Source organism: Bufo bufo, chromosome 6, assembly GCF_905171765.1.
Source record: "Bufo bufo chromosome 6, aBufBuf1.1, whole genome shotgun sequence".
In the NCBI taxonomy this organism is placed as follows: domain Eukaryota; kingdom Metazoa; phylum Chordata; class Amphibia; order Anura; family Bufonidae; genus Bufo; species Bufo bufo.
In genome coordinates, this window is record NC_053394.1 from 346815838 (window position 1) to 346837845 (window position 22008).

The 22008-nt window shown below is 45.5% G+C and overlaps 1 protein-coding gene across 1 annotated transcript in view; it reads left to right on the forward strand.

Moving 5' to 3' along the window:
• The window catches only part of LOC121004763 (protein-glutamine gamma-glutamyltransferase E-like), an 82565-nt gene extending 71534 nt beyond the window's left edge, over nt 1–11031 (forward strand). Inside the window, exon 14 of the transcript XR_005779825.1 lies at nt 11022–11031. The gene's annotated coding sequence lies outside the window, so the exon portion shown is untranslated. The remainder of the gene's footprint in view (nt 1–11021) is intronic.
• The last annotated feature ends 10977 nt before the right edge of the window (nt 11032–22008 follow it).

Consider the following 22008-nt stretch of genomic DNA (forward strand, 5'->3'; position numbering starts at 1 on the left):
ATAATTCATGGATCTCTACATGAAAATAATGTATTTGCTGTAAATCAAGAGAGGGGCATAGTTGGAGACATTGACTTCACAAGAGATGCAGAGCAGCAGAGTTCAGCCACCTCTATTTGCCACTAATACACGGCAAAAAGGGCTTTACCACATATAACTGCACTGCTGAATGGCAAATATCTTTTTCTTTTGCCACTAATCCATGGCAAAAAGTGCTTTACCACATATGACTGCACCACTAAACGGCAAATAATGGACAGAGTGACAGAGTGTGGAGGTGGCGGCAGCATCAGGAAGCCACAGAGCGGCACAATGACAGAGTGTGGAGGTGGCGGCAGCATCAGGAGGCCACAGAGTGGGCCTATGACATAGTAGTGAGGTGGAAGCAGCATGAGGAGACCACAGAGTGGCAAGGTGACATAGTGTGGAGGTGGCAGCAGCATGTGGAGACCACAGAGTGACCCGGTGACAGAGTGGGGAGGTGGGTGGCACTACCAGTACCCGCCAACGAGGGTGGGTGAAAGAAGGAGCACTTGGCATCAGATGTGTGGTATCAGGCGGGTGGCAGCATCAGAATAGTAGCTGAGGCAGGTAGCCAGAAGAAACCGATGTCTTTTGTCAAACTGTTGGTGTGGCACCATGGATGATCTAGTCTAATGCATCAGGCATTGGTGGGTGGAAATCCTGGCTGATCCATGCCTGATTCATCTTGACAAAGGTCAGTCTCTCCACATTTTGGGTGGACAGGCGAGTTCTTCTTGGGGCAACTATGGCCCCCGCCGCACTAAACACCTGTTCTGATGCTACACTACTGGCTGGGTAGGACAGATTTTCCAGGGAAAACTCGGCCAGTTGCGGCCACAAATCCAGTTTGGCTACCCAGGAATCCAGCGGATCTTCAATGACCGCTTGCAGGGTGCACTCCAAGTATGCCACCACCTGCTGGTTCAGGTTCTGCTCTATGTCTACCTGCTGGTGAGTAGTTTCTTCACTATGCGGGTGAAGAAAACTGCTCATCAGCGACTCTAGGCTCAGGCTGCTGGCGCTGCTGTCACTTGCGACAAAGTCAAAGATCGAGTCAACCAATCAAGAACTGCTGGGTTGCTGGTCAAGACATGACCACTAGCTGACACTAGGAGCTCAGGCCTCTCGACGTGACCCCTGCTGCCATGCCCCCTTACTCTGCTGCGACCTGTGCCTGCGCCAGAGACATTCAGGCCTCTGCCACTCCCCTGTGCAGGGCCTGGCACTTCTCTGTCTGACATACTGTTAGCTGAACTAAATAAATAAAAATTAAACACCCCTAAAAGCACCGAATATATTTTTTTTTTGTACTGAAATAGGCCACTAAATGCTTTCACCACATATAACTGCAGAAGTGAAATGTGTATATATTTTTTTGTTTTGTACTGAAATACGCCACTAAACGCTTTCACCACATATAGCTGCAGAAGTGAACTGAGAATATATTTTTCTTTTTGTGCTGAAATAGGCCACTAAACGCTTTCATCACATATAACTGCAGAAGTGAACTGATAATATATTTTTCGTTTTGTACTGAAATAGGCCACTAAACGCTTTTACCGCAAATAACTGCAATGGTGAACTGCGTATAGATTTTTCTTTTTGTACTGAAATACGTCACTAAATGCTTACACCACATATAACTGCAGAAGTGAACTGAGAATATATTTTTCTTTTTGTACTGAAATAGGCCACTAAACGCTTTCACCACATATAACTGCAGAAGTGAACTGAGAATATATTTTTAGTTTTGTACTGAAATACGCCACTAAACGCTTTCACCACATATAACTGCAGAAGTGAACTGAGAATATATTTTTCTTTTTGTACTGAAATACGCCACTAAACGCTTTCACCACATATAACTGCAGAAGTCAACTGAGAATATATTTTTATTTTTGTACTGAAATACGCCACTAAACGCTTTCACCACATATAACTGCAGAAGTGAACTGTGCATATATTTTTCTTTTTCCACAGACACAAGCCAATAAAGGCTTTTCAACATAGCACTTGCACCCCAAGAACAAATTGCTGGAATGACAGAGCTGTATAATGGATCCCGAAATAATCTTTCCCTGCACTTGTAAATCCCTGCACTTGTAAATCCCTGCACTAAGATGCTGTGAAATGATTCCTCCCTATCCTTTCCCTGCATTTATAAATATTTTTTTCAGTTTTTTTTTTCACAATGAGTTTTTTCCTATTGCTGTTCCTAGCGCCTTCTTACATCTGTCCCTGCACTCAGAACGCTGGAAAATGCTTGAATCTAAGATGGCCACGATATTTATAGGGCTGTGACATCACAGGGGTGGCTGCTGATTGGCTGCATGCATGTCATTAGGAGTCATCCCGCCTTCCCAGAGTTCCTTGCCCCATGTCCTCACAGGTGTAGCTGCCATTTTAGCCACCATTTTAGGAAAAATTTCAATTCGTTACCACGGAGCGCGAGGCAATTCGCATTCGTTGCAAATCGAATTTTTTACTGAAATTCGGATCGAATTCCACTTTGTCAGCTTCGATTCACTTATCTCTACAAATAACTAAAGAGAATGGGATTGCATTGCATATCTTTTTTTTTTATTATTGCATTGTACTCATTGTACTTTATTAAAAAAAAATTAACTACTGTCTTTATGCAGCCTTGAGTTTCTCTAGGAACAGGATCTGAATTTACACTCTGTTCTGTCAGACAGCTCAGCTGACGGCTCCTTATCTCTGAATTTATAAACACTCATTATAGCTCATTTCTTATCTTACTTCCAGAGCGCTCCAAGAATGACAGACACCTGTAATAAGTAATAGAAGGTGGGATTATAATGAAATGGTACAATGCAAGTTTGTGATTTTAACTTGAGTCTAAAGGGTTAACTGTGCTTAAAGTGGACAAGGAGAATCCAGAAGCTTCTGTGGTTGTCTCAAGCTACATTTGCAGCAATCCCCTGAGGGATCAGTGCAGAAGATTGGCGTGGTAGTGGCCCTGATGAGATGTTGTGTACTCCCCCAGGCTGTTGTTCCCTGGGAATCAGTGCTATGAAAAGGTGGTCTGAAGAATCAGGCCAGAAGAATAAAAGTCTCTCCTTAATGAGCGCAAAATATAATTTGTGGCACATCCAGCAGTATTAAGTACAAAGTGCAGTTTCTGACACCAGATCAAGAGCTATGATGGCTAGTTGTATGACAATTTAATGACACTTGCAGGCACTTGTGGATATAGGTGTCCACTGTGAGATACAGGCTTGATAATTGTATGGCCTACTGGTGGTTTCCGTGATGAGTGTCTGAGCTGTAGTCCCTCATCTTTCAGGACTGTCTGTAAAGTTGTAATTTCCTGATCACTCTGCTGTCACACTGATGCTATGTGGAAGCTGTGCTCTTGATGCTGATGATCCCTCTGGAGTGTTGGTCTCACAGGAGAATCGGTTACAGTTCTTAGAAGTATGAGCTCTGACGTGTGCTTCCACTCCCTTTACTATCTGAACTTGAACTCCCCCTCGTGGCAGGAAGTAGGAACAGCCCACTACTACAAAGAGGGAAGGAACAGGGTGGTTAGCCAATAAATGACCAATACATAACATTACATGTTATTACATAATATAACAGGTCTGGGACAATGCACATTTCACTCAGCTAAATGGTCTCCAGGTTTCAGGCAGGGAGCAGAAGATGATATATTGCCCTGCATTCCTGTCACAGCAACCTTTTTCTGACAGAATTGAAAGAAAAAGGAATTCCCTCCTGCCCACACATGATACTTAAAAAAAAAAAGTATATGTTGCGTGCTTGTTAGAAGGCTGACGTGGTTTGTATGATTAACATAATTGCCAACTGTCCCAAATTTGACAGGACTGTCCCTTATTTTCATAGGCACTCCCAGCAAATTTGGCTGACCAAGGTCAGAAAATTGTTGACCTTCCTGGGCGGGACAAAGACATTCTCAGGGGTGGGGCTTAACATTTTACCAACTAAAATGAGGGAAAGTATGGATTAATAAATGTTGTGGTTATTAGCACAATTGTGTAAAGCTTAGCTTTTGTTAATGTTATTTAAATTTGTTATTAACCCTGAATAAAGCACCTGATTAAAGGGGTTATCCCATCTTAGACAATGGGGGCATATAGCTAGGATATGCCCCCATTGTCTGATAGGTGCGGGTCCCACCTCTGGGACCCGCACCTACAAGGAGAACGGAGTCGGGGAGAGTTGTGGCTGGAGGACCCCGTCCACCACAAGGCGCAGCTTCCCGCCTCTCCCATTGAAGTGAAGGGGAGTGCACCGCGCATGCGCAGCCACCACTCCCATTCATTTCTATGGGGCCGACGGAGATAGCCGAGCCAGCGCTCGGCTATTTTCGGCGGCTCCATAGAAATGAATGGAGGGCGGCCGTGCATGCACAGTGCGCCCTCCTCGACTTTCTCCGCTCCGTTCTCCTTGTAGGTGCGGGTCCCAGGTGGGACCTGCACCTATCAGACAATGGGGGCATATCCTAGAGATATGCCCCCATTGTCTAAGATGGGATAACTCTTTTAAGCCATTTATACTGGTATGAGTCTTCATTATAATTTTATTATTATTATTGGTGTAATTTAATTATTGAGTTTATAATCCCACGGACATGCCCTTTGGCAGGTGTTTTCTCATGAATTAGGCCCAAAATGCAAAACCGCTGCAGAAACCCAAGAGTCAACCTGGGGTTTCTGCCACACATTCGGGGACAGATTTTTCCAGCTGAGAAATCCACCATGTTAACATATCCTCTGAGTAAAGAAAACAAGCCCAGTATCCAAGGACAGTTTTACAATATAGTAATAGATCAGGATTCCCATCATCCAGGTAAAACTTGTCATTTTTGATTTTTCACTAATGTCTCAAAAAAAGTCAAAAACATTATTAAACTGCCTAAAAGACAACCTGCCTTTTGTTGCCCATGACAACCAATCAAAGCACGGCTTTCATTTTTTGGGAGCACTATAAGAAACTAAAGCTGTGCTGTGATTGGTTGCTATTGGCAACAGATACAGGTTTTCATAAACCTGCCCCAAATGACATAATTAGCAACATTTAGGTTTGTCAAATCGGGGCAACCAAAGCTCTCCAAACTCACCACCCCAAGTAATGCCCCCATTCCACCCTGGCCCAGGGTTCTCGTTAACCATTCCTGTTTTTGTTCTGGGACAACCCACATTTTCAGAGACTCTTAATATCAGGAACAGTCCCTTCCATTTCGGGACAGTTGGCAACTATGTAGTACAGGTGAAACTCGAAAAATTAGAATATCATGCAAAGTTCATTTATTTCAGTAATGCAACTTAAAAGGTGAAACTAATACATGAGAGAGACTCATTACATGCAAAGCGAGATATTTCAAGCCTTTATTTGTTATAATTTGGATGATTATGGCTTACAGTTTATAAAACCCCAAAGTCACAATCTCAGGTACCCTTTGCTGAGAGGGTATGAATTAATTAGCTGACTAGAGTGTGACACTTTGAGACTAGAATATTGAACCTTTTTACAAAATTCTTATTTTAACCACCTCAGCCCCCATAGCTTAAACACCCTGAAAGACCAGGCCACTTTTTACACTTCTGACCTACACTACTTTCACCGTTTATTGCTCGGTCATGCAACTTACCACCCAAATGAATTTTACCTCCTTTTCTTCTCACTAATAGAGCTTTCATTTGGTGGTATTTCATTGCTGCTGACATTTTTACTTTTTTTGTTATTAATCGAAATTTAACGATTTTTTTGCAAAAAAATGACATTTTTCACTTTCAGTTGTAAAATTTTGCAAAAAAAAACGAGATCCATATATAAATTTTGCTCAAAATTTATTGTTCTACATGTCTTTGATAAAAAAAAAATGTTTGGGTAAAAAAAAAAAATGGTTTGGGTAAAAGTTATAGCGTTTACAAACTATGGTACAAAAATGTGAATTTCCGCTTTTTGAAGCAGCTCTGACTTTCTGAGCACCTGTCATGTTTCCTGAGGTTCTACAATGGCCAGACAGTACAAACACCCCACAAATGACCCCATTTCGGAAAGTAGACACCCTAAGGTATTCGCTGATGGGCATAGTGAGTTCATAGAACTTTTTATTTTTTGTCACAAGTTAGCGGAAAATGATGATTTTATTTTTTTTTCTTACAAAGTCTCATATTCCACTAACTTGTGACAAAAAATAAAAACTTCCATGAACTCACTATGCCCATCAGCGAATACCTTGGGATGTCTTCTTTCCAAAATGGGGTCACTTGTGGGGTAGTTATACTGCCCTGGCATTCTAGGGGCCCAAATGTGTGGTAAGGAGTTTGAAATCAAATTCTGTAAAAAATGGCTGGTGAAATCCGAAAGGTGCTCTTTGGAATGTGGGCCCCTTTGCCCACCTAGGCTGCAAAAAAGTGTCACACATGTGGTATCTTCATATTCAGGAGAAGTTGGGGAATGTGTTTTGGGGTGTCATTTTACATATACCCATGCTGGGTGAGAGAAATATCTTGGCAAAAGACAACTTTTCCCATTTTTTTATACAAAGTTGTCTTTTGCCAAGATATTTCTCTCACCCAGCATGGGTATATGTAAAATGACACCCCAAAACACATTCCCCAACTTCGCCTGAATACGGAGATACAGATGTGTGACACTTTTTTGCAGCCTAGGTGGGCAAAGGGGCCCATATTCCAAAGAGCACCTTTCGGATTTCACTGGTCATTTTTTACAGAATTTGATTTCAAACTCCTTACCACACATTTGGGCCCCTAGAATGCCAGGGCAGTATAACTACCCCACAAGTGACCCCATTTTGGAAAGAAGACACCCCAAGGTATTCGCTGATGGGCATAGTGAGTTCATGGAAGTTTTTATTTTTTGTCACAAGTTAGTGAAATATGAGACTTTGTAAGAAAAAAAAAAAATCATCATTTTCCACTAACTTGTGACAAAAAATAAAAAATTCTAGGAACTCGCCATGCCCCTCACGGAATACCTTGGGGTGTCTTCTTTCAAAAATGGGGTCACTTGTGGGGTAGTTATACTGCCCTGGCATTTTCCAGGGGCCCTAATGTGTGGTAAGTAGGTAAATGACCTGTGAAATCCTAAAGGTGCTCTTTGGAATGTGGGCCCCTTTGCCCACCTAGGCTGCAAAAAAGTGTCACACATGTGGTATCTCCGTACTCAGGAGAAGTTGGGGAATGTGTTTTGGGGTGTCATTTTACATATACCCATGCTGGGTGAGAGAAATATCTTGGCAAAAGACAACTTTTCCCATTTTTTTATACAAAGTTGTCTTTTTCCAAGATATTTCTCTCACCCAGCATGGGTATATGTAAAATGACACCCCAAAACACATTCCCCAACTTCTCCTGAGTACGGCGATACCAGATGTGTGACACTTTTTTGCAGCCTAGATGCGCAAAGGGGCCCACATTTCTTTTAGGAGGGCATTTTTAGACATTTGGATCCCAGACTTCTTCTCACGCTTTGGGGCCCCTAGAATGCCAGGGCAGTATAAATACCCCACATGTGACCCCATTTTGGAAAGAAGACACCCCAATATATTCAATGAGGGGCATGGAGAGTTCATAGAAATTATTTTTTTTTGGCACAAGTTAGCAGAAATTGATATTTTCTATTTTTTTCTCACAAAGTCTCCCTTTCCGCTAACTTGGGACAAAAATTTCAATCTTTCATGGACTCAATATGCCCCTCACGGAATACCTTGGGGTGTCTTCTTTCCGAAATGGGGTCACATGTGGGATATTTATACTGCCCTGGCATTCTAGGGGCCCTAAAGCGTGAGAAGAAGTCTGGAATATAAATGTCAAAAAATTTTTACGCATTTGGATTCCGTGAGGGGTATGGTGAGTTCATGTGAGATTTTATTTTTTGACACAAGTTAGTGGAATATGAGACTTTGTAAGAAAAAAAAATAATAATTCCGCTAACTTGGGCCAAAAAAATGTCCGAATGGAGCCTTACAGAGGGGTGATCAATGACAGGGGGGTGATCAATGACATGGGGGTGATCAATGACAGGGGGGTGATCAGAGAGTCTATATGGGGTGATCACCCCCTGTCATTGATCACCCCCCTGTAAGGCTCCATTCAGATGTCCGTATGTGTTTTGCGGATCCGATCCATGTATCCGTGGATCCGTAAAAATCATATGGACATCTGAATGCAGCCTGACAGGGGGGTGATCAATGACAGGGGGGGGTGATCAATGACAGGGGGGTGATCAGGGAGTCTATATGGGGTGATCACCACAGTCATTGATCACGCCCCTGTAAGGCTCCATTCAGACGTCCGTATGCGTTTTGCGGATCCGATCCATCTATCAGTGGATCCGTAAAAATCATGCGGACATCTGAATGGAGCTTTACAGGGGGTTGATCAATGACAGGGGGGTAATCAATGACAGGGGGGTGATCAGGGAGTCTATATGGGGTGATCACCACAGTCATTGATCACGCCCCTGTAAGGCTCCATTCAGACGTCCGTATGCGTTTTGCGGATCCGATCCATCTATCAGTGGATCCGTAAAAATCATGCGGACATCTGAATGGAGCTTTACAGGGGGGGGGGATCAATGACAGGGGTGTAATCAATGACAGGGGGGTGATCAGGGAGTCTATATGGGGTGATCACCACAGTCATTGATCACGCCCCTGTAAGGCTCCATTCAGACGTCCGTATGCCTTTTGCGGATCCGATCCATCTATCAGTGGATCCGTAAAAATCATGCGGACATCTGAATGGAGCTTTACAGCGGGTTGATCAATGACAGGGGGGTAATCAATGACAGGGAGGTGATCAGGGAGTCTATATGGGGTGATCAGGGGTGATCAAGGGTGAATAAGGGGTTAATAAGTGACAGGGGGGGGTGTAGTGTAGTGGTGCTTGGTGCAACATATTACTGAGCTACCTGTGTCCTCTGGTGGTCGATCCAAACAAAGGGGACCACCAGAGGACCAGGTAGCAGGTATATTAGATGCTGTTATCAAAACAGTGTCTAATATACCTGTTAGGGGTTAAAAAAAAACACATCTCCAGCCTGCCAGCGAACGATCGCCGCTGGAAGGCTGGAGATCCACTCTCTTACCTTCCGTTCCTGTGAACACGCGCGCCTGTGTGCGCGCGTTCACAGGAAATCTCGGCTCGCGCGAGATGACGCATATATGCGTGACTCTGCGCAGGGCTGCCACCTCCGGAACGCGAATCTGCGTTAGGCGGTCCGGAGGTGGTTAAGCTGCATTAATGCAATTCCTTTTAAGTTGCATTACTGAAATAAATGGACTTTTGCACGATATTCAAATTTTTTGAGTTTCACCTGTATATCATCCTACTGAAAGCATTACTTGTCCTCGTATATAATGCTACATAGAGGTCCATCACCTCACCAATAATAATGTAAATGATGATGACGCCATGCTGTATAGGTTCATACATACACTATAATAATGAAACACTAAGACTAGTTTCAGACTAGCGCTAGCGATCCGGCAGGCTGCACAAAGTGGTTTCCTTCTGGCCAAATCTCGGCAATGCCAGTCCCCATTATAGTTAATGGGGCCGGATGGAGACTGTCAAGCTTCTGGCAATGCCGGAATGAAGAAAGATCCAGCCGGATGTTCCCTGCCGGAACAGCCTTGACGGAACGCTAGCGCTAGTGTGAAGCTAGTCAAATTTGTATAGTGAGACTGCTCCACTTATCATAATCATATAATTGTGCAAGGCTTAGTGTATATCACGGAGTGTCTGCACCAACCACTAAGGGCAGACATGTGGGGTAGTGAGCGCAACGGCTGCAATCCCTATCGCTACCACACTGCTTTCTGCTTTTATACGATGATGCATTGAAGCGAGGTAATGCACGTGTGATCATCTCTAATCTATTCTTACTGGGTTTCTATGACCTGAGTCAATAGTTACTTAGAATAAAGAACTCTAAGCTTATCATTACTTATATAAGGGGTAAGTATGTTACTGTAATTATACAGTGAGCCCAGTGAATGGAAACAGTCATCACATAGAGCAGGGTAAAGCATTATCATTAGGCATGCGTCAGACGGCTGTATTACAACCTGAATCCTTTCTAATATGCAGTGAGGTCCAAATATCTATGTAGGACATGGACCATAAGAACACAGGAGGTAATTATCTCCAATGCTCTTCAAGTTCGCATTTTGGGAGAGAGGGACCAAAGTAGTGAATGTCCTGAGTTTCCTCACACACCCTTGGTCCGTGTGGAAAAACAGATGTATGAATAGCACCATTGACTTCTACTTCTGAGTTAGGCTACTTTCACACTCACGTTTTGCGCTGATCCGTCATGGACTGATTGGTTCAGATAATACAACCATCTGCATCCATTCAGAACGGATCCGTTTGTATTATCTTTAACATAGCCCAGACGGATCCGTCTTAAACACCATTGAAAGATCTGTTTTCTATTGTGCCAGATTGTGTCATAGAAAACGGATTCGTCCCCATTGACGCAAGCAGCGGTTTGGTGTCCGCCTCCAAAGTGGAATGGAGATGGAACGTAGGCTGATGCGTTCTGAGCGGATCCTTTTCCATTCAGAATGCATTAGGGCAAAACGGATTCGTTTTGGACCGCTTGTGAGAGCCCTTAATGGATCTCACAAACGGAAAGCCAAAACGCCAGTGTGAAAGTAGCCTAAATGAACAGCACACCAACAAAAAATGCTGAAATAAATGGACCCACTTGAGGTAAATAAGCAGGTCTCATTTGAGTCAACAATTGTCCTCCTAATACTCACTTTTTCAGAGTTAAGCCATAAAACTTGAAAGCGCAATAGCTGATGTGCAGCGAGCCTAGCAGGAGCGAAGGATGGGAGTGGTAGTGGCTCTGGCAGAGATAACCATTTACAGTGGCAATCCTCACACAGATGCTCCCTAGGGAAAAACATGGACGGGGGGTGCTTCTTTTCTTCCCTCAGAGCATACCCTGATATTGGGTCTCCTGTCTGACAGGTAGTTGGGGTGTCCTTGGTGTTATGAGTGTTGTATGGATGCAAGGCAGGCGAGTGCAGTGGCCGGCAAATGGAGCTGGAGTCAGTAACCAGACCAGTTGTAGAAAATAAATGTCTCTCTTTATTAAAGTTCAGAATGGGAGTTGTAGTACATCAGACAAAATCAAAACACAGTCCCTTACAATTCTCAGTGCAAATCTTCCCATATAGCAATGTATGGATATAGACTGGAGTCTCTGTCTGTAGAAAATAAGGCTGGCAATATTACTCTTTCAACGGTGAATGTAATTCCTAGCTGGGGGCTACAGGATTAAGATACGGTGGGCCAGGCCGTGTCCAAGTGTGAAGGATGTTTTAGTACTTTCCCTCTCACTGCAGTAAAGTCTCTATCAGCCGTAAACAGCAAATACCTTACTAACTGACTCCATGCTCAGCCATTCAGATTCTGGATCTTTTAGTTCTTCATTTTCTCTCTTTTTCTGAAGTACTGTGAAGTAGAGATGGTTTTCTCTCTTTGGATCTCTCAGAGATAGTGGTTCTCTGGAGTTCAGACCAAGTACTCTGAGGAGTACTAGGCCGCCTGAGCCAGCGAGGGACACAGGCCGGAAGAGGCCTGCATCGCATCCTGGAGGAGGTAAGTATAGTTTATTTTTTATATATATGTACAAATTACAATACTGGCACATAAGGGGGGCTGCTGGCACATAAGGAGGGCTACTGGCACAGACATAAGGGGGACTACTGGCACATAAGGGGGGCTACTGGCACAAAAGGGGATCTACTGGCACATAAGGGGGGCTACTGGCACATAAGGGGGACTACTGGCACATAAAGGGGACTACTGGCACATAAGGGGGACTACTGGCACATAATGGGGGCTATTGGCACATAATGGGGGCTATTGGCACATAATGGGGGCTACTGGCACATAAGGGGAGGTACTGGCATATAAGGGGGGCTACTGGCACATGATAGGAGGCTACTGGCACATAAGGGGGGCTACTGGCACATAAGGGGGAATACTGGCACATAAGGGGGGCTACTGGCACATAAGGGGGGCTATTGGCACATAAGGGGAGGTACTGGCACATAAGGGGGCTACTGGCACATAAGGGGGGCTACTGTCATATAAGGGGGGCTACTGGCACATGATAGGAGGCTACTGGCACATAAGGGGGGCTACTGGCACATAAGGGGGACTATTGGCACTTAATTGGGCTACTGGCACATGATAGGGGGGGCACTCTGGCTACTGGCACATGATGGTGGGGAGCTCTTATTACTGGCACATGATTGGGGGTATCTATGGGGGCACATCTTACTGGCACATGATTAGGGGGCATCTATGGGGGCACATCTTACTGGTACATTATTGGGTGGCACTATAGGGGCATCTACTGAGGCTAAAAAGAAGGGGTATTTTATATGGGGGGCTGTGTATAGGGGCATTTTATACTGGGACACATTATGGTGGGTACTATGGGGAAGGGGAGAGAGAAGCACTATGGGGTCATCTACGGGGCACTAAGAAGGGGTATTTTATATTGGCACATTATGGGAACATTAGCTCAACTGGGGGCATTACAAGGGGTATATTTTGCACATTATAAGGAGAATTATTTCTACTGGGGGGGCATTATGGTGGGCTTTATTACTCCACCATGGTATGACCCCCTAGTAGCAGCACCAGCCTCTCCCTGCTCTGCTATCCCTCTGCCCATTCTCCAAACCCTTATTATGAAATCTTTCTCATTAGCATAAAGCACATCAGCTCCACCGAGCCCCCGGCCAAAGTGCTGAAGTGGTGTCCGAGATCCCCAAGGGCCAAGCCAAGTAATTGTAAGTTTTCATGTGGAGTATGTTTATGTTATACACATATAGCATACACTGTGCCACACAATATACAATATACCTCTACACTGTGCCACACAATATACAGTATACACTGTGTAGGGGTTATACTGTTTATTGTACAGCATGGCACAGAGGTTAAATTGTCCAGCATGGTGTACAGTACAGTATACAGTAATCCGCCTTGCCATCTATGCTTTGAATCTGGTTTTATATGTTACTTGGTCTTTGTACATTTACATGCGTGTGCTAGTTGAGACCTGCACTAAGTTTGATGAAATGCACTTGTGAAAGTAAGTGTCCCTGAATGGCAGTTAGGAAATGTGGTCACCCTACTCCCTGAGTCTCACTCTACATTCACTTTGCAATCTTCCCAAATAATCACAGGTGTTCAATTTCTTTCTCGTTAACTCTTTCTGCAGTTCCCAGTTGCAGGGTTCAGATCTTAAATTGGATGGCCAGTCTGTCTCAGAGTATGAAGCAATATACCCATTCCACAAGTAGTAAAGTCTTATTGCTATAAATGTGCTGTAACTTACTGTCTGGATCCTGCAAGGCCTTTGTAAGTCGTAGACCGGGGAGGCCTCCCCAGTATACAGCAAGGCCACACGGGTACTTTTATTCCTAACAAATCAAACCTAGGAAACACAACGGACACAACAGTATGGAAATATATGTATTTACAGTTCTGGGGGCACTTACCCTGGTGCTGCGCCACTCGGCGGAATATGTAGTGAAGAGTGTTTCCCAATTTAACTATAGGCAAGACCGTGTGTACGACTGCCAGAACTATATTATCTACCTTTAGCGTTATAGATCTGCTTTAGTGTCTGCAGTGCCATCCGCCGGTGGCACAGCACAGGGTTCACAAACTTATCACCCGGCAGAGTATCAGACTCAGACCGGCTGGATCCTCTATAGACCAAAACACAACATAGCAATACAGAGATACAAAGAGTGCCTTAGACTAAAGACGCAAAGTCACTGTTCGTGTCCGACCGGACGAACCTAACGCGGTGGCGTGCACAGCAGAGCCTACAAGTCAATACTGTGCCGCTGAGCCACCGGTATAGGCCTACAGAGAAACAAGTTGATCCTCTACCTTTAGCGTGCACGCTGTTCACGACTCACCAGATCTGGATCTGCTATGGCGGAATCCTTCCTTCCTGAAGTCATCACAGGGAAGCTTCTGCTACTGGTTTCAGTTTCTGTATGGATCCAAAACTCCAGCACAGCTCCTCAGAGAAACAATCCTTTACACTGAAAAATCTCTCTCAGACTCCTGCAGCACAAACAGAGTCTCTCACTTCCTGCAGCCTTTGAACACAGTCCAGCCAGCTCACAAGGGACCCAGCGGCATCTGGTGGCTGGAGTTAGTACTACTGGCAATAACAGTCTATAAGTTCCTAACACTGAACTGATGCAGCCTGTGTGTTTCATAGGAGCACCCTGCAAATAATTCCAGTTCACATGAAGGTCCACTTAAGGGTATATCCTTACCTTCTCACACTTTGACGGTTCTCAACCTTCTGTAAATCTCTGTTCTCTTTACCTCAGAGGTAGTCTTTCAGTTAAGTTAGTCTTTGGTAGTTTTTCAGTCTCATAAATCATGTTTCCTGGATGAGGCTTCTCTTTAAAGGGAACCTATCATCAACTTTATGCTGACCTCACTGAGGGCAGCCTAAATTAGTGACAGAAATGCAGATTTCAGCGGTGTGTCGCTCATGAGCTAAAAGTAAGTGGTTGCTGAGAACCAGCATCATAATCATTATAGCCCAGGCCTTGAGAAGAGTCAAATCTACCTGAGAAGAGTCATGGTTATTCATAATCTCCTGCTCTCACCCATCTGCTGATGGTTGGCAGTTCTCTCCTAGAGAGAAAGGGAGAAAACTAGGTAGAGGACTGTCAGTCATCAGCAGGTGGGCAGGGAGAGCAGGAAGTCATGAATAACCATGACTCTTCTCAGGTGGCCATGACTCTTTTCCAGGCCCAGTCTGCAATGATTGTGATGTTGGTTCTCGGCAACCACTTACTTTTAACTTATAAATGACAGACCGCTGAAATCAACTCACTTGTCTCTACTTTATGCTGCCGTTTGTATGGGAAGCATAAAGTTAATGACAGGTTCCGCAGGTCTTGACTGCTAAAGCTGGCCATACACATTAGTCTGCCATACACATTTTGTCGGCCAAAACTGCAGAGAATGGCGGTATCAGCCGAAACTGTAATGTGTGTGGGGGAGCTCCTGACTCTCCTCCAACAGATGATGCTTTTCTTCTCCCAGGAGATAAGCCACTGCTCGAAGTGTCAGGCAGTGGCTTTCACCGATCTCCCCATAGAATAAACATGCATGTTTGGCTGAACCGAACGTGTTTGTGTATGGTGAAGCTGGAAGGGAGTCAGGACAGATAGCTTTTGGCCAAACAATAGGGGATAACTGATAGATTGGTGGGTTTCCTACCGCCGGGACCGCCACCGATCACAAGAGCGGGGGCCCCATACCCGCTACAGCTCCCTGTAATAAACTGAGTGACTGGTTTGGCATGCGCATGGCCGCTCCATTCATTGCGAAAATAACTTTGGAATTCCCACAGAAAAGAATGGAGCAGCCGCACTCATGCCCGACTGGCCGCTTCGTTCATTTCAGGGTGCTGCAAGGGGTACGGGACCCCCGTTCTCATGATCGGTGGGGGTCCCTGCAGTAGGATATACTGATCAAATAGTTATTCTCTATCCTGTGGATAGGGGATAACTGAATGTAAATGGAATACCCCTTTAATCGTCTTTAGATCTTGGCCGTTCTTTACAGTAGCTCAGTTCCACTGAGGTTCATCTCTGATCTATGACTGTAGTTTAGCTACGGTGCCTCCGGGGGGGTGTAAGATAGTCTGAGACACCCCTTTCCCCTGTCTCTTCATTGGTTCAGGCTGCTGCAGCTCATATCATGGTTTGCATATACATGATAGTAATAAATGTGAATGTGCCTGCTAAATACATGTGCTGGTGCCTTGCCGCTGTCATGAGATAGGACTCATTTTTATTCCCAGCCTGGCCCTACAAATTACTAATATCATATCTTGAATGTGATTGGTAACGATATCATACCTCATATAAATATTGTACATCACGTAATCCATGGTGGTGTAACGTAAGGTGGTGTAAGGTAATGCTCATCTTAAGCATTTTAGGAATTTACTATTTGCTATGGTGAGACGTCATACGTGTCTTCTAATTATTATCAGTCATAATTGGAATAGCAAAATACGTTATTCAAAGCAGAGGTATGTCTGGTATTTTTTAATATACTTCTATTACCGATTCAGCTATATAATTATCAAGGGGAAAATATTAGTCACCTGAGGTATGAGGAAAGAAACAGATGCACTTATGTAATGGATTCCATCATTGCGACTGGGCCTGTAATACAAGCACAGCAAAGACTGTATACTGTATATGCTTCAATTCTGCAGATTTAGGCCCCATTCACACGTCTGTACTGTGTTTTGCGGAACCACGGATCCGCAAAAACGTGGACACAGGCAATGTGCGTTCTGCATTTTGCGGACCGCACATCGCCGGGAGTAATAGAATATGTCTATTCTTGTCCGCAATTGCAGACAAGAATAGGAAATGTTCTATTTTTTTCGGCAATGGAATTGCAGACCTGGAAGTGCGGGTCCGCAATTCCGTATCCGGGCCACACATCGTGTAGCCCCATAGAAATGAATGGGTCCGCAATTCCGTTCCAAAAAATGCGGAACGAAATTGCGGTCGTGTGAATGGGGCCTTAGTGTTCATGCCCAAATGTTATCAGGGTCTATGCAAGCAAGTGTAAGCATCCTACGTGTTTTAATGTTGGCATTTAAATATTCCAAATGCACACTTAGTGGGGTGGGGGGGAGGGCATAATGCCTGCAAAATTCCCTCTGACAGTTCAGGGGGAAAAAAACCATACACTTAAATATTACAATTTATTATGTGGCCAATACATGGAGCTCACAGCATATTGACTTATTATTGAGCTCAAAGGGCGATGTAGAAATTCCTTTTGTAGTGAGCTCTCTCTAGTGGCAGAGACAGGAACTACATATCTCAATTATATTCTTATACTGTATGCTATTTATGAGGTTTTCAATCTTCTGGGGCCTTTCAGGCCGACCACCCCATGTGGCTGTAACTGTGGAAGCAAATATACTTATCTGCTTCCCAACGCTGGGTTTCAGGTCCTTTACTTCGGTCCCTGCTTGTAAACATTTAGTTTCATGGCCACTGCCAGGTATTGAAGGAGCCATAACCCAGCAGTGTGGATCAGGTAAATATGCTTCCCTCTACAGGTTCAGGCATGGGGGGGCGGGGGCAACCTGAGGGGGGGGGGGGCACCCTAAGAGGAACCCTTTAAGGGTTCACCACTAAACCAAAGTAGAGCTCCAGTAATTTATATTTGGAATTAAAGAGGTATTCCAGTTAAACTTAGTTATACATTTCTAGGAGGAATAATGTGGGAACAGCACAATGTAGAGTTGTAGGAAAATATGCTCCTGGATTGTTATTTCATATGGGAAGTATCTATTAAAACACAAATGTCAATGGTGGTGACAGGTATTCTATGATGCAGAGGAGATCGGACCATAAATTTCATCACCTCTCTGCTGTTCTGATGGTGACTGGGTCCCGGCTGTGCTGCACTTCCTGCTGATGCCCAGACATGTCAGGAAATGGATGAGAATGCTACTCGGCAATCAACGGCTAAGGCGGGTTATCCCTCCCGCCAGTGATTGATTGAGTAGCGTTCTGAGTCATTTCCTGTGGTGTCAGGATGTCAGTAGGAAGTGGAGCACAACATAGACCTAAGTCATTGCCTGACAGATGGGGCTCTATGTACCCATGCAGCCAATAACTGGTGACATGTCTCTAAGCGCCACTTGGGGACACATCACCACTGAATCGAGTCATTGACTGTAGTGATGCCTGTGACCCGTAGGGATGAGCGGCACAGGCAATATTAGAATTAGCCGAATATTCACTATAAATTTGCAAATTCGAGAATTTGTGATCTCTAGTCATTATTTACTTGATTGCGGAAATCAGCAATGTAATATATTTGCGATAAAAATTTGCGATTAGAATATTCACGATCAATACTAAGGGGTAGGCAATAGTGATGATCAAGCATGCTCGGCCGAACACCTGTTCGGCTCGAGCATCTCAATGCTCGGCACATGGCGGTACTCGGCCGAGTACCGCATGTGCTCGAGCACCATGCTCGAGTCTCCTCCTCGCACTTTTCTTAGCTGCTACGCAGCCAATATGTCACGGCCTCAGTGTTGTGCGCTATGACACATTTGCTGTAAATTCCAGTTGCCTGGGGCAACGCGTGGTTGTCTGCATGTGTGTGCTTTGTTCCCCTACTCCTGGTTCCTCCTCTGTCTGGAGTGCTGGTTCCTATGTGTATCAGTAAGTACTGATACACATGAGTCCGGCATGGTATTCGGATTGCAGTACGGTTGCATGGGTTCCAGTTCACCTTGGTGTGATCTTCCGTTGTGCCGTCCAGCAGCTGTGGCAGGTAAGTTACCATGCCTTCCTGGGTTCTTGGTTTAGTGGTTATCCCCGCCACTGGATATTTACCTGCCGTTCCACTTGTCCTCCTTTCCTTGCTGTTAGGCCGGCAGAGACTCCTGCTTTTCTGTGTCTTGGAAGAACAGGTCGTCTCTCCCCTGCTTCTATGTGAGGAATTATTAGGGCGACTCAGGGTCCTGGGTATGAGCCGTCCTACCATCCAGGTCCGTTTATATGGTGAGGAGTTAGAGCGAGGATTAGGGATGCTTTAGGAGGTGACCTGCTCCCTGATCCCGGCATCCAGGCCTAGCTGCTTCCCTGCATACCCACTATCCTACGGTGGGGAGCTTCCCCCACTCCCCACAGTGACAGTATGTCCCACTTAGGCTCCTCTGTCTGTGCCTTTGGGGAGGGCTCAGCATGTGTTTCCTTCAGTGTTCTGGCGTGCATGCTTATCCTCCGGAGAGAGGGTGAAAGGTGAGATGCTGTTAACAGTGTGGGTCTCTGTGACAATTGTTGCAGTAGGTGTGAACCATCACTTCTTTTTGTGTCTCCCCTCGTCCATGTCTCAGTGGTTCTATCGCTTGTGTTGTGGTGGCTGGCTGCATTCCTTGTTGTACTGGCTCTGGTGTTTGTGCAACATCCCAGAGTTATGTTACTAAACTCTTTTTCCCCGCTACTATTTGTTGGTAACATGTGCCTTATCATCTAAAGTGATTTATTTAATATTCCTCACAAATGTGTATTTTCTAAGCCTGTTACATGTATTTGCTGTAATTTCCATGTACACAAGAAGGTGGCAGCAATGTTTAGCAAGGCCTTAGTAACAGTTTAGCATATCTAGACTGGAATAGTTTATTCCAGTTTAGCTCCCCCCCTCTTTGAGCAGAGTGGGCTCGCCCATGTCCTGCCTCATGGGGAGGGAAGGAAGTCAGAGTTAGTGTGTGCCAGCCACCCCGGCTAGGGGAAGGCTCTGCTGGTAGGAGCTCCCAGTTCTAGGGATCCCAGACCAGGATCGTGTCTCGGCTGAGACAAAAGATCACCATTCCCAGTCTGAGCCTTCAGCCTCAGCTGGTGACAAGCAAGCAGCCACCTCCAGAACTCCAGGAAGAACCTTACCCTGTGAGCATAACTGTGAGTACCATCCAGAGACCAGGAGAAGTCAAATTCCTCCTCAGCTAGTCAGTCCCATACACAGCAGAAGATAGACAGAGCAGAAGATACAGATTCCTGCCACATATTACAGAGCCATAAGCAGACGACTAATCCTGCAAGAGAGCTCCAGGCACATGATAGAAGCAGAAGAGATATTGATCCCTGCCATACCTTGCCAATACCTGCTGGGACCCAATACTATTGCTGTATCTCATATGGATTAATGCTGCCTCCAGTAAAGACAAGTTGAATTATATTCCGAGTTTGGATCTCATTCATTGCTACCAAGTTCCTCAATTACTCCTACTAGCAACACACTCATTTATTGCAAGTGAGCCAGGATCCAGGAGTCCAGCCGTACCAAGGTAGGAGACACCGTTGACACTATACCTACTAGTACACAGAGACATTACCCCACTCTGGCATTCCTCACCTGGTACGTGAGTTGCAACACCTTAAAGGGCCCTGAGACTGTACCCTGTGCACGCTGCAATTGGCGTCACGAACAAAAACTATAGACTTCTATACCCATATCCGGACCCACTGCATAATTTGGCGTCCGTGTAACCGTATCACGGTCCGGCTCATTGCATAAGTGGCGTCACTGGAACAGGATCGAGCTGTGTGCCAACAGGATCCGAATTAAATTGTGTGCCATAACAGAATCCAATTGTGTGCTACAACAGAACTGAATTGTGTGCTTAACCGGATCAAATTGCATGTTTCACAGTACTGAGAATTGTACAAAACCCCTGAAAATTTACTTTATTGCCTTGTTACTGTGCCAGAAAGTGCTAAAACGTGCGCTCCAGCACTCAAAGGGTTGAATTGGCCATATTTGCAAAATGGCGCTGCTTCTTCATGCCCAGAAGCGGGAAAAGACAGGAACGCCCTCTCAAGAGCGCGAAGATGCCGAATACGCCCCCCGAGAAGCGGGAATTCTAAAACCTACCCACCAAGAACTTAGCAATGTGAGCCATGGGAGTGCAGACTCCTCCCCTCAGGCTCCACCCTTACCTCCTGCATGCACCATGATGGAAAGGAAGATGGCCGCCAACCCAGAAACCAATATGGCCGCCGGACTCAAGCCCACTTCTGCGGGGGGCGACAACTCTGACTAACAAGGCCCCAGAGAGGACAACTACGCTTGAACCCTCTCCGCCTGGCCCAGTGACTGAAGCATCGGCACCGGAACAAGCCGCGACAACGTCACCCATTGCAGTGACCATCGCACAGCAGGATGAGGCACCGGAACCGGCCACCCGGCCGCAACCTCAGGTAGTAACCAACCCATTCCCTGAGGCCCCGGTCCAGCCCACAGCTGACCGTACACTGCGCCCGGTGGTCCCGGAACAGGTCACCAGACTCCAGGAGGTCCCCACAGTGATCCCTGAACTCCCTGCAGCCTTAACTCTACAGGTGGGGCAAATAAATAACTTAGTAATGACTTTCAGTCCCAGAGTACAGGGGCACATCTTACCCAGAGAGGTCCGTAAGGTGTCCGTTATCACGCCAGTGTCACGGTGGACAGGGTATAAGATACACAGAAAAATAAACAAACAGGTTTCTAGGCGAGAAGCTGGGGATCAAGGTCACCTCCTGACAAATCCCTACCAGCTCTCCCTATACTGCTATGCCCACATTCAGACCCTTAAGGTGGGAATAATGTGTCCTCGTGCCTGGGCTGAAAATACCCTAAAATCCCTAAGATAGTGAAAGGGGAATAGAGGCAGCCTGCTCCCTCAGAGCCTGGAGGGGCAGGCGTCTCTCTAACAGCCTAGACAGCAAACCACAAGAGAACAAAAAACCAACTTATCTTTCTGAGCAGGAACAGCCAATCCTTCCTTCCTTGCATACACAGAGCCAGACAGAAGCTATAACCCGCAGGGAACACTGGGAGTGGGTGTGATTTAAACTGAAACCAACGACCCCACCCAGTGCACCTGAAGGGAGGCGGATCTAGCTTGACTCCAAAACAAAACAAAAGGCTAGACACATGCTGCTAAACTGGCAGACCTTCGCACATAGCCTGAGCAGGGCATGACAGTACCCCCCCTTCTACGGGTGACATCAAGAGCCGGAACCAACATCCTTTCCTCAGGGCCGTATCCCCTCCAGTATACCAGGTACTGAAGGGAACCCCGAAGAACTCTTGAGTCAAGAACCCTGGAGATCTCGAACTCTAAATTTCCTTCAATCAGAACAGGAGGAGGCAATGGCGATGGTTCCACCGGTTTGACATATTTTTTCAGTAAAGACCTGTGGAACACATCATGGATCCTCCAAGTCTGCGGAAGATCCAGCCGAAACGCTACTGGATTGACCACCGCAGATATTTTGTACGGTTCAATAAATCTTTACACAGAGCCAGACAGAAGCTATAACCCGCAGGGAACACTGGGAGTGGGTGTGATTTAAACTGA